This window comes from Ranitomeya variabilis, chromosome 2 (genome assembly GCF_051348905.1).
Source record: "Ranitomeya variabilis isolate aRanVar5 chromosome 2, aRanVar5.hap1, whole genome shotgun sequence".
Taxonomy (NCBI): domain Eukaryota; kingdom Metazoa; phylum Chordata; class Amphibia; order Anura; family Dendrobatidae; genus Ranitomeya; species Ranitomeya variabilis.
In genome coordinates, this window is record NC_135233.1 from 25,681,567 (window position 1) to 25,687,303 (window position 5,737).

At 51.2% G+C, this 5,737-nt stretch overlaps 1 long non-coding RNA gene across 1 annotated transcript; it reads right to left on the reverse strand.

Moving 5' to 3' along the window:
* Nucleotides 1-2,726: 2,726 nt before the first annotated feature.
* Nucleotides 2,727-4,600, reverse strand: LOC143809039 (uncharacterized). The gene is made up of 2 exons (XR_013222040.1): nucleotides 4,412-4,600; nucleotides 2,727-2,907 (listed from the first exon to the last, which is right to left on the reverse strand). It is a non-coding gene; the product is annotated as an uncharacterized LOC143809039 (long non-coding RNA).
* Between the last annotated feature and the right edge of the window lie 1,137 nt (nucleotides 4,601-5,737).

The window sequence follows — 5,737 nt, forward strand, 5'->3', positions numbered from 1 at the left end:
CGGGCGGCTGCGCGTGGCGATGCTGAGTGCGGGCGGCTGCGCGTGGCGATGCTGAGTGCGGGCGGCTGCGCGTGGCGATGCTGAGTGCGGGCGGCTGCGCGTGGCGATGCTGAGTGCGGGCGGCTGCGCGTGGCGATGCTGAGTGCGGGCGGCTGCGCGTGGCGATGCTGAGTGCGGGCGGCTGCGCGTGGCGATGCTGAGTGCGGGCGGCTGCGCGTGGCGATGCTGAGTGCGGGCGGCTGCGCGTGGCGATGCTGAGTGCGGGCGGCTGTGCTGGGCGCCGGGGGCCTGAGCAGGCGGGGACACCCGCGCGCTGGGGGGGGGGGGGGGGGGGGTCAGGTGCTGGAGTCGCCGCTAGCTCAGGCCCCAGGCACTTGCTATATTTACCTGTCTCCCGTTCCACTGCTGCGCGCCGCTCCATCTTCCGGGTCCTCTGCCTGTGACTGTTCAGTCAGAGGGCGGCGCGCATTAAGCGCGTCATCGCGCCCTCTGAACCGTTCAGTTCAGAGGGCGCGATGACGCGTTAATGCGCGCCGCCCTCTGACTGAACAGTCGCAAGCGGAGGATGGAGCAGCGCACATCACTGGAACGGGGACAGGTAAATATTGCATACTCACCCTCGTCCCTGCTTCTCCGTTGGAGATCGTGGTGTGCGTTCAGTGCTTACGCATACTGCGATCTCCTGGGAGCGTCGCTCTGTGGGGTCCAGACTGCGCCGGCGCTTGCGCAGTCTATAAAGGCTTCGGACAGAGTGACGCTCCCAGCGTTATATTATAGATATATAATACTGGGCAGATATTGCTCTATGGCTTCCTGTCCTCCTCAGCTCCTTAGCTTGTTGAGAAACTGGGAAATTGTCCAATTTTACACCCCCTAAAGCTATGGCACATTGGTGGGCTCTGCTATATTGTGGCACTAAGGTGACAACGGTTATTGAGGAAGAGTGATAGCCATTGTTATGGGGCAGCGTTGGTCCTGTTACTGGAGGTCTCGTTGAGGCTGTGACTGACTTCGCTATAAGGCGCTTTGTCTGGCTCTGCGACAAGGACAGTGTGTATGGTTCTGTTGTGCACCCACCGTAGCTGACACTGTCCAGGAGGACATTATTATGGCGGCACTACACCCATCCTAGGAGGCAGGGCCGGACTGGCCATCGGGCAGTTCTGGCAAATGTCAGAAGGGCCGGTGGCAGTAGTGGGCCGCTCGAGTGTCGGCACACTCCCCCCGCTGTCGGCACACTCCCGGCCCCGCATTCAACTATACCGGCATCATAGACGCTGGTACAGCTGAATGCAATGATGGAGAAGAGAGCGTCTGCTGACGCTCCCTCTCCCATCATTCCCCGCTCTGCCTGCCGCTGACACTGCGGGTGCACGATGACGTCATATCATCGCGCACCTGCTGTGTGTCGGGCGGGCAGACTGCAGCTGCTGAGACCGGAGCCAGGAGCAGCGCGGGGCAAGAGGAAAGGTGAGTAGAGTGTTTTTTTTTTTTATTATTATTATATAACAATGACTGAGTGATAACTGGATTGTGGGGCTATTGGGGGCTGGGCTGCATTACATTCTATGGGGCTGGGCTGCATTACATTCTATGGGGACTGGCTGCATTACATTCTATGGGGGCTGTGCTGCATTACATTCTATGGGGGCTGTGCTGCATTACATTCTATGGGGGCTGTGCTGCATTACATTCTATGGGGGCTGTGCTGCATTACATTCTATGGGGGCTGTGCTGCATTACATTCTATGGGGGCTGTGCTGCATTACATTCTATGGGGGCTGTGCTGCATTACATTCTATGGGGGCTGTGCTGCATTACATTCTATGGGGGCTGTGCTGCATTACATTCTATGGGGGCTGTGCTGTATTACATTCTATGGGGGCTGTGCTGTATTACATTCTATGGGGCTGGCTGTATTACACTCTATGGGGGCTGGCTGTATTACATTCTATGGGGCTGGCTGTATTACACTCTATGGGGGCTGCGCTGTAATGCTGGATACAGCTGTGATTATATGTTATATAGTCGTGTTACACTCCCCTCGTTCTTGTAACCTACAAGTGTACAAAGATATAAGACTACTTTCACACTAGCGTCGGACGACGTACGATGAATTGTGTCGTTGCGACGTACCGGCGCTAGCAGTGAATGCGCCGCACAACGGGGGCAGCGGATGCTGTTTTTCAACGCATCCGCTGCCCCATTGTGAGGTGCGGGGAGGCGGGGGCGGAAAAGACGCACCAAAAAACGTTACAAGCAACGTTTTTTGGTGGCGACGGTACGACGCAACACGACGCAACCGTCGCACGACGGTTGCGACGTGTGGCAATGCGTCGCTAATGCAAGTCAATGGAGAAAAAACGCATCCTGCAAGCACTTTTGCAGGATGCGTTTTTTCTACAAAACGACGCATAGCGACGTGCAGTGCACGACGCTAGTGTGAAAGTAGCCTTATACAGTCACCAAGTGACAAGTGGGCCTGTGTGACTTCAAATGCCAGGGCTGAATTTTAATCCCAGTCCGGCCCTCCTAGGAGGGCACTGCTATAGAGTGAATGTATCCAATGTTGTATCCCTGGGACACGTTTGACACTTGTGAGATCAGCACCAAGATCCATAAAGAAGAAGTTCGTACAATTTGCCTGAAATCCCACATATCTTTATATACCGACCAAAATTAGCCGCCCCCAGCCCCCGGCCAGCAGGGACGAGCCGCACACTTAATAATAGCAGGAATTCTGTGTATTTTGATGGAATTTTCTGTATAAATAGAGTTTCCTGTGTGCGGGGGACATATTCCTGTTATGGTTTCTGCAGTCCCAGCTCCACTCATGTTGATGGATGTTGGAGGGTTTTATATTGGGGCAAATTCTTCTCCTTCCAGGATGGATATTTCTGTGTCAACCTGCGGACATTTATAGAGTCGTTTATTTTCTTTGGACAGAAAACTTTTCAAGGCTTCTGGAAATCAGAACTAAGATACGGTAATCTGTATTGTATCCGAAGGTCTGTACATACGGTGGCGCTTCCTGGACCCCCGCCCTGACAATGCACATACAACCCAGTGACTCCAGATCCAGGTGGTCTATCCGGCCCTATGGACCCCACCAATATATATAATCCAAATCCAGGGGGTCTATCCTGCCCTATAGACCCCACCTATATATGTAATCCAGATCCAGGGGGTCTATCCTGCCCTATAGACCCCACCTATATATGCAATCCAGATCCAGGGGTCTATCCTGCCCTATAGACCCCTCCAATAAATGAAATCCAGACCCAGGGGGTCTGTCTAGCCCTATAGACCCCACCAATATATGTAATCCAGATCCAGGGGGTCTATCCTGCCCTATGGACCCCACCAATATATGTAATCCAAATCCAGGGGGTCTATCCTGCCCTATAGACCCCACAAATATATGTAATCCAGATCCAGAGGTCTATCCAGCCCTATAGACCCCACCTATATATGTAATCCAGATCCGGGGGTCTATCCTGTCCTATAGACCCCACCTATATATGTAATCCAGATCCAGGGGTCTATCCTGCCCTATAGACCCCTCCAATAAATGTAATCCAGACCCAGGGGGTCCGTCCGGCCCTATGGACCCCACCAATATATGTAATCCAGATCCAGGGGGTCTATCCAGCCCTATAGACCCCACCAATATATGTAATCCCATACTCTAATATCCCTAGATCACAGACTATCTATGTATCTAAACAGAAGAATACAGCCATCTTTATAAGCGCTACTTTATAAGCGCCACCGGACTACTACCCCCAATATCCCATATCATCCCGTCAGCCAAAGCCACCGGAATACTACCTCTAATATCCCACATCATACCATCAGCCAGAGCCGCCGGACTACTACCACTAATATCTCATATCATCCCGTCAGAGCCACCGGACTACTACCACTAATATCCCACATCATCTCATCAGCCAGAGCCGCCGGACTACTACCTCTAATATCCCAATCATCCCATCAGAGCCACCGGACTACTACCACTAATATCTCATATCATCCCGTCAGAGCCACCGGACTACTACACCTAATATCCCACATCATCTCATCAGCCAGAGCCACCGGACTACTACCCCTAATATCCCATATCATCCCGTCAGAGCCACCGGACTACTACCCCTAATGTCCCACATTGTCCCATCAACCAGAGCTACCGGACTACTACCCCTAATATCCCACATCATCCCGTCAGCCAGAGCCACCGGACTACTACCCCTAATATCCCACATCATCCCATCAATCAGAGCCACCTTACTACTACCCCTAATATCCCACATCCTCCCGTCAGAGCCACCGGACTACTACCCCTAATATCCCACATCCTCCCGTCAGAGCCAACATTGTCAGGTTGGCGCTGTTACACCGATTATAATGATACCTGGGATGGAGAAATCCGTCTTGAAGTTTTAAGTTAATGAGATGCTTCATGCCGGACAAAGAGAAGTTCCTGATTCTGGGCCCCTGCAGTCTGTGGCAGAGGGGGGTCTGTGTCGGCACGGTAATAAATTGTGATATTTCCAGCTTTACAGAAGGACGATAACATCATAGAAATGAGAAGGAGAATAGGCCTCAGTTACCATAACTGTCTACAAGGAAAACTGCCTCTCATAGCAACCAATCATAGATCAGCTTTCATCTTTTAAACAGCTCTGGTGAAATGAAAGAAGCTTAGTGATTGGTTGTGGAGCGGGCGGGGCTCTGTGGAGTGGGCGTGGCTGATACACACACGCTCAGCTTTAGGCCGGCGTCACACTCAGCGTATGTAAATACGGTCCGTATTTTACAGCCGTAATACGCAGAAATGTTCCAAAAATAGTGATCCGTATGTCATCCGTAGTCAGGGTGTGTCAGCGTATTTTGCGCATGACATCCTCCGTATGTAATCCGTATGGCATCCGTACTGCGATATTTTCTCGCAGGCTTGCAAAACCAACATCTAACGGATTTATGTGCTCAAATGTTCGGGAAAACATATATACAGTATATATATATATATATATATATATATATATATATATACTGTATTTATATTTAATTCAGCGCGAGATATGTGATAAGCCGGTAATTCAATTGCCGGCTTTTCATTTCTCCTTCCCAAACCCGACAGGATATGAGACATGATTACATACAGTAAACCATCTCATATCCCCATTTTTTTTACATATTCCACACTACTAATGTTAGTAGTGTGTATGTGCAAAATTTGGGTGCTGTAGCTGCTAAAATAAAGGGTTAAATGGCGGGAAAAATTGGCGTGGGCTCCCGCGCAATTTTCTCCGCCAGAGTGGTAAAGCCAGTGACTGAGGGCAGATATTAATAGCCAGGAGAGGGTCCATGGTTATTGGCCCCCCTGGCTAAAAACATCTGCCCCCAGCCACCCCAGAAAAGGCACATCTGGAAGATGCGCCTATTCTGGCACTTGGCCACTCTCTTCCCACTCCCTGTAGCGGTGGGATATGGGGTAATGAAGGGTTAATGTCACCTTGCTATTGTAAGGTGACATTAAGCCAGATTAATAATGGAGAGGCGTCAATTATGACACCTATCCTGTTATGATCCGGTGACCTTGGAGCCGCATGAGACTTTCTCAGGAGTAGGTGGAACCTGTACTGACCGCAATCCCTAAACTGACACCGCAACTAGAAGTAGCTGTGGGGTGTACCTACCAATCCTAGACACCTCGACACAGCCGGAGGACTAAATA